Raw genomic sequence first — 12,769 nt, forward strand, 5'->3', positions numbered from 1 at the left:
AGAAATTCTTTATTGCTGGAGGCATGGCCTGCCTGAGCTATAAAGGATCACTCGTACAGAAAAGCACTTTCTAAAACAGCATCTCCTGAAATATGTTTCATGGAATCCAAGACCCAAATGTGTTAAGAGAGCTCTATGGTCAAATGAATTTGGGAAATACTTCATGCTTGATCCTCTTAGAGAATCACAATGTCCTTCAGGATATTAAAGGCTCTGATAGGTTCTGTAGTAAAGAAACTTGTATATTATATAAACAAGTATATATATATATATATATATATATATATATATGGCTGAGCGTTTATACACACACACACACACACACACTTGGCAAGAGTCCAATTACTGCAGATCAGAGTATATGTATATATCGGTATATATGTATATACACGCTCAGCCAGTTTTCTCAAACCCTTTGACCATAGAAATGAATGTGTGTGACCTACTATATCCCAAAGACCCACATAGTTTGGGAAACATTTTACTAAAGCAACGCACCTGTAGCCTGTCTCCCATTTGATATAAATGTCTCCTATCTGGAGATGTCTTTATTAGCATGTATTTGTACACACGTGAAATCTTACCTTTCATTTGTACAGTATGGTTAACTTGATCAATAGCTTTTAACTCTATTATTAAAAATAACATTAACAATGCTTCATTATCAGGCCACAAATGTTGCCCAAGTGACGTTCTTAAGGCCCCAGAGTGGGATGGTGTGGGATAGTGGTAATAGGTCCTTGAAGAAGCAAATCTGTGGCCCTCAAGTTGTCTAGTCTTCAATGAGAGGTCACCGAAACCAAGCCAATTTCTTTTCCTCTTGGGCCACGAGCCCCACCAAGGGGCTTGGGCAAAGGAAGTTCTCGTAGCTCATTAAACTACATGCCCCGCTCTTAACCACCACTCTAGCTTTGGCTATCAATCAGAGTGAAGACTAAAAGGCCACTGGAGCTGTGCCATCAGGATGGTGTTGAGCCATGGTGTGAAGTCACAGAAACATCTTTTAGCACTTATAACTATATTTTATCAAGTTCTTTGTTTGAACCATGAATAATGGCAATGTGAATGGCTGAATAAATGTCTAACCATATACTAGGTTTGGCAGGCATTCGTGAGAGCTGTGGACTCTGGAAAGAGAAAAAAAGAATGCAAATTCCTTTTGTTCTATTTTCCGAGCTCTGAAATATCTTCGAGAGAAGTTTGAAATGGTTACAAATATCAATTCAGTGTCCCTGAACGAAGCCAGCATGTTCTGTCTGAGACTGTTCTGGCGCTTGGCCGACATTGTTCTTGAATCCTGCTCTTCAGAAAGAAGGAAAGCAGTTTATCTTGATTTAAACCGCCCCCCCCCCCCCAGCCTGAAAGCACTGTTGCTGGAATTCCTCGGGAAAGAGGTGCAAGTGAGTGTGCATGAATGTAGAGGGGAGTGGAAATGAGAAGTGTAATCAGTTTATCTTGTTAACAGTAACTGGACTGTTGCCAAGTAGCCTTATGTATGCTCTAAGGGACCCCCCACACAGAAGGAACCCCACTTAAAGAAGTGTAAAGGATTTTCTTCTGTCTTTGAACTTTTTCTTTCCTTAAACACTGTTCTCAGAGAAGAGAAAGGGAAAAGTTGACTTGCTCAGGCAAGCAGCAAGGAACTTTCGGCAGCCACCCTGGGCCACTCTGTGTGCTTCCCAGGCCAGGCCACAGCTACCTCGCCGGGAGATCTCCTCTCCGATCTGCAGCAAATACACTGCCTTGCTCTGGTGGCCTCTCACTGGCACCTTCCAGAGCCTATCTTCTTAGGAGTTGCATCGGGCCATCTCCTGGTGAGCCTCTGAGGGCACCTTCCTCAAAAGCCTACTTAACTCACCTTCTGCTGAATGACAGCAGGCATCTGAAGTTATTGCCAAAGAGCAGAAGCCCATGTGGAAGGAAGCTGGGGCTCTTCACCTCTTCCCTGAGTCACGAATGTCAAGTATTCAGAATGCTTTCCTGGGGAAGACTTGCAAGTGATTTCTCATATTATTATCCCTTAGTGCACCAAGGAAGCCCTTGAGAATCACGTAGGTCGGATCCCCTGGTTGTGTGTGTACATATGTTGGGGCGGGGGAGGAAAGGGAGAGAGAGAGAGAGAGAGAGAGAGAGAGAGAGAGAGAGAGAGAACCCCACCTTGCCTTGTTTAGAGAAAGGAACTGTTTGCTGTCTTAGCCAGCAGCTCGAAGCTCCCCAGAAGGACTTCGATCTTGGTCCTGTTTTCTTGCTGGCATGCAGGGACACCTCACATTTGCAAGTTCAAGTCCACTTTATAAGAGAACTGGTGGAAAGCAACTCTCAAGGTTAAATAACAGCAGCTGGAAACTCCATTTGGGTTCTTTAATAAGTTTTGTGACTTTAGACAGTGACTTAACGCCTCTGAGTTTAAATCTCCCTTTATGTAAAAGAGGCCGATCTCTCTCGTGGTGCTGAAAAGAGCTTGCAGCTTGTAGCTCTTTTCCCAGAAGATGACCGTGAGGTTGGCTGAAGTAGCAGTTAACAGCAAACCCTTAAAAGCCAAGTAGTTGTGTTCCTCCTAGGCTGAAACGTTTCTAGAAATTATCATTTGGGGACTGTGCTCATTCGGCCACTTACAAATCCAAGTGAGGCTGTCGGTGTCCAGGGCAATCTATTTTTTATTTTTTTATTTTTATTTTTTATAAATTTATTTTTTTTTTGGCGCTCAATTTGCCAACATATAGAATAACACCCAGTGCTCATCCCGTCAAGTGCCCACCTCAGTGCCCATCACCCAGTCACCCCCACCCCCCGCCCTCCTCCCCTTCCACCACCCCCAGTTCGTTTCCCAGAGTTAGGAGTCTGTCATGTTCTGTCTCCCTTTCTGATATTTCCTGCTCATTTTTTCTCCTTTCCCCTTTATTCCCTTTCACTATTTTTTATATTCCCCAAATGAATGAGACCATATAATGTTTGTCCTTCTCCGATTGACTTATTTCACTCAGCATAATACCCTCCAGTTCCATCCACATTGAAGGAAATCGTGGGCATTCGTCATTTCTAATGGCTGAGGAATATTCCATTGTATACATAGACCACATCTTCTTTATCCATTCATCTCTCGATGGACACCGAGGCTCCTTCCACAGTTTGGCTATTGTGGACATTGCTGCTAGAAACATCGGGGTGCAGGTGTCCCGGCGTTTCACTGCATCTGTATCTTTGGGGTAAATCCCCAGCAGTGCAATTGCTGGGTCGTAGGGCAGGTATATTTTTAACTCTTTGAGGAACCTCCACACAGTTTTCCAGAGTGGCTGCACCAGTTCCCATTCCCACCAACAGTGCAAGAGGGTTCCCCTTTCTCCACATCCTCTCCAACATTTGTGATTTCCTGCTTTGTTCATTTTCCCCATTCTCACTGGTGTGAGGTGGTATCTCATGGTGGTTTTGATTTGTATTTCTGTCCAGGGCAATCTAAACGAGCTTTTCGAGCACAATTTTCTGAGACAGCACAGAAACATCTTTTGAAGCTCTATACCAGGTTCTCCTTCCTCACCCAGTAATTATGTAAAGGACAACTGTTCTTTTCCATCATCAAACCCATTTATCTTGATTGTAAGCTGCCCATTGGAAACAATTCCACTGTGCCCAGGGCCTTTCAGCACTTCTGTTCCATGTTTACTCTTTACTTTGGGAGGGGACCAATGTTCATTTTCTGGCCTGTACCTGGAAGATTGCGCTGTACCACCCCCTCACCCATGACAGGCAAATGCTCCACAGAACCGACCTCCCATTTGACAGCCTTCCTGCTGCCCTATGATTCTCCCAACAGAATTGGCAAGAGACAGGGAGCCCATTTCTCTGCCTCACCACACTATGCTGCCAACAGATCTGCTGAGTCCACGGGTTTGGGTTTTCCAAGCGGCTTTTAAAAATTAATTCCATTAATTAAAACTAAATAAATTAAAAAATCAATTCCGCTCCTCCCTGACCTGCCACCGCCATCGCCTCCAATGCCACCAGCTGCCACGGTGTCACTGCCTCTTAATTAGTTACAACACTGGCGCCCACGGTGGCTTCCCAGGTGTCTCCACCAGAATCCATCCGTGACCTACTTTCCCTCTAGTTTCTGTACACTTCTCTGTACCCCAAAACCGGTCTGACAAATTGCTTGTTTTAGAGTCCCTTTATATTTGTTCCTGGAGGTTTGATCTTGGCATTTATTATTACATGACTGGCACTTTTGCCTTGGGGCCCATCATGCCGGATAATATACCAGAGTGGAAAAGCTTGTAAGCTCCCACTCATGTTCTCATTCTTTCTCTCTTCTGTCTCTTTCCCTCTTTTATGCCTGCCTCTCCTCCCCATTCACTCAACTCACTCTCTAAATTCCAGCTGTCCATGAATAGAGTCTGACAATACCAGACAGCTGAGATTACTGGAAAATACTAAAAATAATTGCCTTTTGTTATTAAAGTCAGGACTAGGGCTGCTGTTCCCTCCCAGGAATTTGTAGTTTCCTGCAGGGATTCAGAGGTCTGTACCCCAGTGCTTTTTTTAGAACACGAAGGGCTATTTCAATAAACATGCCACTAAATTGACGACGACGTCTTAAATTAATGTGTATTGTCTCTTGTCCCATTTAGCCCTGACTGCTGCCTTTCTGGAATTCGCCACTGGAATATTTTACACACTGATCTCTTCCTGCTGTCCTCCACACCCTCTTTGACATTAAAGTTCCTCTTGAGATTCCAAGGGGACCAAGAGCCCTAAGTCTCACCCTGTCTCAGCTTCCTTATCCACTGGGGACCAGCCACATCATTTCTGTTTTCCAGTGCCATCTTTTTTAGTCAAGGTCCAGGGAAACCTAACTCGAAAGTCACCCTTCTTAGGATTCTGGTATTAACAGGCTGCCTTTTTGCCCATAAGCTTTTATTGCATTAAAATAAGTACAATGTGAACCAAATGAGTGTCAGTACTAGATGCCTCACCCGGAAAATGTAATGCCTCCTGCATTTAAGATATTACAGGCACTATTTACTGGGGTGCTTTTCTGCATCTAGAACACAGGTTATCAGGTACATTAGAACCACCTGAAGTTTCTTGCTTAAAAGGCAGATTCTCAGCCTCCATCTCCAGAAGTTTTGATTCTTAGTGTGGGATGGAGCCCAAGAACTGGCATTTTAACAGCAGCCTCGCGTGCTACTTTGGGCCACGCCTGGAGAATCCTTGATCAACGATGACAATCACAAAGGTTTAGACAGACTCACAACTTCCCTGTATCAACTAGTGGGTTTCCCCTTATTAAGCAAAGGACCGCACTGGCCTCTGACCCACCCCTGGTCCATGTGAATGATCTAACTGTGAACTGTTACTCGCCGGTCCTCAAGTTGACAAGAGGAGAAGACGCCAACACCATCATTCATTTGTCCTGTGGGTTTGCTATTTAACAAGCAGTACACGAACGAAAATATATCAGTATTGGTTCACTAATTATAACGAGGTACCACACTAATGTAAGGTGTTAACACTAGGGGAGGTGGGGTGCGGGGTGTATGGTGGCTCTCCGTACTATCGTCTCCATTTTTCTTTAAGTCTAAGACTCTTCTAAAAATAGTCTTTTTTTTTTTATTAAGTGTGATACATGCTGCCCACTAGAATGGCTTAAAATGAAAAGACAGAAAATTCCAAGTGGTGGCAAGAGTGAGGAGCAACTGGAACTCCGTCACACTGCTGATGGGAGCGTAAACCGGTACACCCAGTTGGTAAAACTGCTTGGCAATATCTACTAAAGCTGAATACCTGTATTCGCTGGATTTTGCACCCTATGGGGATGTACCCAAGAGAACCATGTCCCCGAATTCACCAAGAGATATGTACGTAGTGGCACCATTCATATCATCTCACGCGGGATATTAGCAAAATGTCCATCACTAAAAGAAAAGTGAATGAACTAACTGTGCCATGTTCCCACACTGGAATATCACACAGCAGTGAAAAGAAACACACTTGAACTATATCCAATAACAAAGGTGATGCAGAGGGAAAGCAAGCAAGCACAGAAGAAAGCAGACTCTGTGACTCTGTAAACAGTTCAAGTTAATCCACGCCCAGAAAAGTCAGGATAAGGGTAAAAGTTGGGGGTAGAGGTGGAAGGGCTTTTGTGGGACTGGTGATGTTCTGTTTGGGGCAGGCTTCTGGGTACTTGGGTGTGTTCAGTTTGTGAAGATCCACTGAGCTGTACACTTAAGATCTGTGCATTGTCCTGCACGGATGTACGTTGTGCCGTCCTGCAAAAGCCACCGACGCTTCCACTGGGGGAAGAATGCAGCGCGAGTCAGCTTCGGGGAGTCATGACACAGACTCTGAAACTTTAAATCCCAGGGTCACCACCTATCAAGTGCCTGCCCCGGCGAAGTCAGTAAACCTTCGCTCCACCTCGTCCTGGTCCGTGAAGTGGAGGTAAGAATGGTACCTATGCCGGGGTCTGTCCTGAGGATCAAAGAGCTACCATCCCTACGGCACTTAGAGGAGCGTCAGGCCCAGAGCGAGACCCCTGCGAGTGTTTGCCAATTAAATAAAAGCATTTTTTTGTGCGGGTGCACTTAGAACAATTGTCTTTTGATAGTGGCTCTTCTAAAGGAGACTGGAGAAGAGTGAAGAAAGTAAGAAAGGAGTGAATAGGCAGAGTTCTCAATTATGGGGGAAAATATTATCTTGGCGCTTGGCCAATTAATCCTTGACGGGGAGTCTGGACTTCCAGCAGGCTCCTGGGCGCCGGTCCAGAGGCTTGACGACCAGCCACACGGGGACTGCCAGAAACTGCCACAGAAGGGCCCGCCCAGGGGGCCTGTGGGAACTGCTGGGGAGGAGCGCGGCCTCGGGCCGAGCCGCAGAGGCGCCCCGCCAGGCGCAGGCCCCGCTACCTGCTGCCCGCCGCCTCGCCTTCCCTCCAGCCGCCCGCCAGAACCTTCCCTTCCTCCCGGCACGTCACGGGGCTCCTCCTCCCGACAGAGCCCCGGGGGTGGTGGGGGCGCCAGGCCGGCCTTCACGGCCTTCACGGCGGGGCAGGAAAAGCCACAGAACTGACAGCCTGCTGCCTCCGCGGAGGAGCCCGGGCCTCGTGGCGCGAGCCTGCCCCGGTGACTGCGGCCCCGCGCCCCGCGCCCCGGCCCCGGCCCCGGCCCCGGCCCCCGCCTCCGTCAAGGCCCCGCGGCCCCCAGCGACTCCGCGGCTCTGGGAGGTTGACCTCAGCCTCTACAGCCGCTGCCAACCAACAAACCCAAGCGACAACCAGTCCTGTCTGGGTTATAAGGGAATCCAAGGTGGCGACCCCCGGAGGACCCCCTTTGAACTCCTTTCTTGCCTGTCTGCGTTCTGGCTCCTTCTCCAGCCCTCTTCGAAGGCTCCGGCAGGCTGCATGCGAGGCCGCGCCGAGGCCACCGTGCACGGCTGCCTCCTCAGACCCCAAGCCCTTCCTTTCCACGTCTGGGCCACACAGGTTTCCCAACCTCCTTTGCGTGCCTGTGGGGTCACAGGACAGCTCGGGCTGGAATATGGATACAGATGCGCCCATAAAACTTCCCATGCTCTCTGCCATGCTTTTTGGTTTTTGGGGTTTGTTTTTTTTGGGGGGTTTTTTTTTGTTGTTGTTTTTTTGGAGGGGTGCCTCATCAGCTGGATGGATGCAATAGCTCAGGAAGCGGGAACTCAAAGGTCCCACGGGATAGTGAAGCCACGCATTGGAAGACTTCGGGTTTCTGAATGCCTGCATGAACACGGGCCTCTTCCTCTTGGAATGTGACGTGAGCGAGAAATAAACTCAGTTTGCATGAAGGCCTGAGACTTGGGGTGGTTGATACAGCAGTCAGCCGGCCCTGACCGACACACCAAGTGCCAGACCCCCAAACTGCTTTCTACAAGGCGGGCCACGCCAGCCCTCTGTCCCTCGGTGCTTCCCCGGGAGGCATCTCTGACCTGTCTGCCCGGCGGGCCACACCTGACGTAGTAGCATCAAAGTCCCATATTCTGACCTCCAACCTCTAACCTCGGTTCGTGTTTCAACTCTTACATTGGTTTCCTGCCTGTTGATTAAGATGTACTCGTTGCAAGTCCATTGGAACTCTCAGAGGTGGTGCCCGTTATTCTCTAAACGGGGTCTTGAGGCCATGTGCTCTGCAGGTTTAGGGTCTCTGAGTTAGTCCCACAGGCTGCAGTAGAGACAAATAAGCAAAGAGATTGGAAGCTGCCGACTCCCTCCATGCTGGACAAGTTCTCCCAAGCCATCCTTCCCACTGGAAGGCAGAAGAATTATAAGCACATTGCATAGAACAAGCCGTTCGGCATCTTGGCCGTGCCTGTGCCCTGACTTGCATCCATAATGACAAGAAACAGGCCGCTTTGTGGTAAACAGAGGCTGACAGACCTACAGACTGAGAAACTGAGTTGATTTATTGTATTTGACTTTCTGAGATTCGGCACTGCCAGATTTCAATGAGTAGTGGTGCCCATAACAAATGGTCAGTGTTTGTTGTTGTTGTTATTGTTGTTTTGGAGTGGGGGAGTAGGTGAGTAAATCATCTGTAATTTAAGCTCAGCTCAGAGCTCTGAACATCCTTCAGCCAGTTCTTACTCGGCAGGAAATTGGAGCTCGTAGAGCTACATAAAATTCACTTTTCCATTATTAAAGAACCAACACAAGTAACTGTTTGACTCAAGTTAACATTCACTCCTTGGAAGAGATGATGAGTAAATATTTACCCACTGGCATAGCTGTTGAGTAATTGCCCATTAAGAAAGTTAAATGTTAATCACTTATTTCTGGATTGAATAATTTCAACATGATCCTATGACTAATCCTTAATGTGTAAGGCAAGAAAAAAAAAAAAAAAGCCCACATCCGTTAGTTTCTTTCGATTTTGACCATAAAGAAAGGCATACTTTTAGGAATGTCTTAAATTAGACACATAACCAGTTTTCACTCCCTTAGCACTCCAAGCCTGCTTGATTGCTTTTTCATTGTTCTTTACCCAAAGAAACCATGACCTCAGGTTAAGTATTAACAGGGCTGGAGAAGGAAGTGTTGGACAGGAGTCTAGCGGGAATGGGAGACATCTGAACTAAGAGGAGAACTAAAACTTGGGGACAGAGAACAGAAGATATAACCTAGATGTCGTGATGTTGGCTGTCCTACATCACAGGGAATTGTGTATGACAAATGTCATTAAAGTGAAAATCTTAGGCTACACTTCACCAAGAACATTAAGTTTCCACCGAGTCAGAGGGGGATCCCAGCAGTACGTGGCCAACAAAGGGTGAGTGGGGAAAGTCTCTAGGCTGGCAAGCTCACGGAAAGGATCCCTGCGTGGTGTCCCCTCTCCTTCGGAATCAAAGAATGACCTTTCGGTTGGGCTATCTCCATTCAAGGTAGCCTGCATCTGGATGGGAAGGGCGGTGGTCAAAATACCTGCAGAAATTTTTCACAGGCTGTATGCCAGCAGGGGTGTATTTGGGAGCTTGGTGGGTACAGAGGATGCTGTTGATGCTATACCCAGACCCTCTTACCTGGGCTGGGATCCCCTCCTCCAGCTGCTATGAGTATTGGTTGTTAATGGTGCCCAACAGTTGATCCCTTCTCCAGAGAACTGCCCTTGGTCAGTGGGAAGTACCTAATCCAGAAGGTTATGCCCCCTTCCCCAGGGGCAGCCCATCAGCCCATAGCTAACTCAGTGATTCAAAAGGCTAACCCCCTAGCTTCAAGGTGGGATCAACTCTGGTGCAACGCCTGCTCCTGTTTGACAGGAGGTGAAGCTAGTGTCTAGCTAGGACCACGAACATGCTTGGATCTTTCCCCCTTGCCCTATCCCGCTTCCCTGACTCCCCTTTTCCTGAGAGCACTCCCCTAGTGAAGCATGTGCACAGGAATCAGTATCCGTTTCTGCTCCTGTTCCTTTCCTGAACCTGAACAAAGACAGTAGGACAGGCAACACGTTTGGTCTCCCTTCACTGTCTCCAGGTTGCCTGAGAATTTTTTTTTTAAGCAGAGGCTGCCCTGTGGACAGGTGAGGCAGTTTGATCCCAGGTGTACCTCAAGCAGAATGGAGATAGAATAACGTACCTCACGCCTTCCAACCTGTGACTGAGTTCCACTTGGAGGAGAAGCCTGGGAGTGTAAGATTGCCTGCTGCTTCTTTCTCCCTCCGTTGATCCATGACCTCCGCTCATCTGCCACCCGCCCTCCAATGTATATCCAAGTGAAGACTTCCTTTTGCCATTGGATTTTCTTCTGAATAGTGACCCCCTGCCTCTCAGAAATGTATTGGGTTAGTGACACCCTTCCTCACTTCTATACTGGTATGGATGGGTTTTGCTATAGGTATGCCTGCATTTCATGGTGTACAGGAAAGAACTTGGACATAAATGGTGCATAAACTTGGGCAAGCTCTTGATCCTTTCTGAGCATAGCTCTCTCCACCTGTAAAATGATATTAATAAAGCCTACCCCACAGAGTGCTGTGAGGATTAAATGATGTAAAAACTAGGCATTCACTCGTATACAAGTGCTCAGTATTTAGAGTATCTGGTATACAGTAGGTTATTAGTAGAAAAAAATTTAAAGATAAATGAAATATTAAAAAACTAAAAAATAAAATTCTACTCTTAGAACACAGAGATACATAGGCATTCTACCTCAGATCAATTTCTACCATCTATCCATCCATCCATCCACCCACACACCCACCATTCATCCACTCTTCCACCCATCCACCCACAAATCCATCCATCCATCCATCCATCCATCCATCCATCCATCCACCTATCCACTTATGTGCCCCTCCATCCACCCTTCCATCCACCCACCCACTCACACATCTTATCTACCCTTCCTTCCTTTCTTCTATCCGTCCATCCATCCATCCATCCATCTACCCACCCACCCACCCATCTATCCATGCATCCATCCATAAAAAACCTCAGTCCTCCTAGTAAGCCATGTACTGAGGATACAAAAGTATATTAGAAGCCAATTCCATGGGAGAAGCTCACATTGCAATGCTGATGAAAGCTGCATGCCACTTTCCCCGGGAATCCAGAGACATTTAGATAGAGGAGGAAAAAGGAGACCTGGGGTTGAGTTCTACACTGAGAAGTCACTTATTTTAGAGATCCTTCCTGTGTGAAGAATCCTTGCATTCCCACACTCAATGAAAACTAGGTATCCCCTGGGATTTGATGGGACCTTCTTGCCATTAAGTTGTTGCTGCCATCTGGAAGAGACTCCCAAATCAAGTTCCAAGAAATTGCAATTTCTAGGCTGGTTCTCTTCATGTGACCTGAGGAGTCCTGTTTGCCTAAAGACCAAAGGAATGGCTGCTCCCAAACATGATCCCTCCCTGTGAGCCTACTGGGATTCATGATTCACTTAGAATATTAACAATACAAGCAGGAACCACTTTGAAGAAATGTCTACCAAGGCCAGGTGGAGTTTTACGCACTTGACATTTATTAATTTCTCATGGTCCCAACAGTTCCGGAAGGTGGGTGTTGGATCCTCATTTTATAGCTGAGGAAACAGAAGGCCACTGACTTGCCCAGGGTTACAAATGGAGTAGGAGATGTGATTTAAATCCATGTCCTACTTCAAAGTCTGTGCTCATTATAACCTTTGTGTTTTCATAAAAATAGCCTTGTAATAAGTATGTTATTTTTCTCTTCCATTTATTTATTGAATTTATTTGTTGAATGACCTTGGCCAAGTTTAAGAATTTCCTTACTATTTTTTTTGGAGGAGGGAGTTAAGGTTCTAATGGAGAATTTCTAAATTACCCCCAAAGTAGATAAAACTTTACAGTGGAACTCTACATACTCATCACACTTACTCAACAACCTCGAAGGCCCATCTGCCCTATTCATGCCCCACCCATTTTCTTCCTCCTAGCTTGGCAATCCCAAATATCAAATCCAAAACCCCTCACCACACTGGTCTTTTTTTCCCCTAGCACTAGGCACCATTACAGCACTTCCCAAGGCCCACTTTAAATGATAATTTCTTATGTATATTTCTCTTTTCTTAAAAATTGTCAAAATGAATAAAATGACAGAATATTCAAATTGACTGCAGAGCATTTCAGAGCTTATCCTCAGATTTCCAAATGTGTAGCCAAGTTCTCAGGTACCATCACTATTCTGCTACCTCGCTGATTGTAGAGCCAATGTTAGAGTGTAATAAAAGTGAAAGCACTTTTGCTCCAGCAAAAATAAATATATAACCAAATAAATGCCTTGCCAACTGGGGAGTACAAGTTGTTCCTTTTCTTCCCCTTAATTACCTCTCAATGGAACATTCTAGAATACCCAGGGGGTAAATTTTCACTAATCTTCAGGCCTCTCTAAAAGCCAGTGCCAATACAGAAGTTAAATATAGAACAATATCCTATAAACAAAGTCCTGAGCCTAAGGACCCAAATGATTCAGACATTATTTTCATTCATGGCTTACAAAGAAGTAACATGAATTGTGTCAATGGTCCCAACACCTCTAGAGAGTATTATATTGGAATACAAAAGACACAGATCATCTTCAAGGAATTTATAATACAGCTGAGGGTAAGGAATATGCTCAAATCAAATGATAGAGATACATAGAAATACAGTGACAGTTACATACCTAGACTTAGGACCACACATTCTTACACACACACACACACACACACACACACACACACAGGCTGACTACCTCATCTCAAAATCACAGAGTCACAGTGTGATGCAAACACAGAGAAACACAAGAC

At 46.1% G+C, this 12,769-nt stretch overlaps 1 protein-coding gene and 1 long non-coding RNA gene across 3 annotated transcripts in view; one reads left to right on the forward strand and one right to left on the reverse strand.

Annotated features, from left to right (window-relative positions):
- The window catches only part of NHS (NHS actin remodeling regulator), a 346,900-nt gene that overhangs the window by 135,074 nt on the left and 199,057 nt on the right, over nt 1-12,769 (reverse strand). The window lies entirely within an intron of this gene.
- On the forward strand, nt 7,187-10,488 carry LOC140628770 (uncharacterized). The gene is made up of 2 exons (XR_012026747.1): nt 7,187-9,293; nt 10,023-10,488. It is a non-coding gene; the product is annotated as an uncharacterized lncRNA (long non-coding RNA).

Source organism: Canis lupus, chromosome X, assembly GCF_048164855.1.
Source record: "Canis lupus baileyi chromosome X, mCanLup2.hap1, whole genome shotgun sequence".
Lineage (NCBI taxonomy): Eukaryota > Metazoa > Chordata > Mammalia > Carnivora > Canidae > Canis > Canis lupus.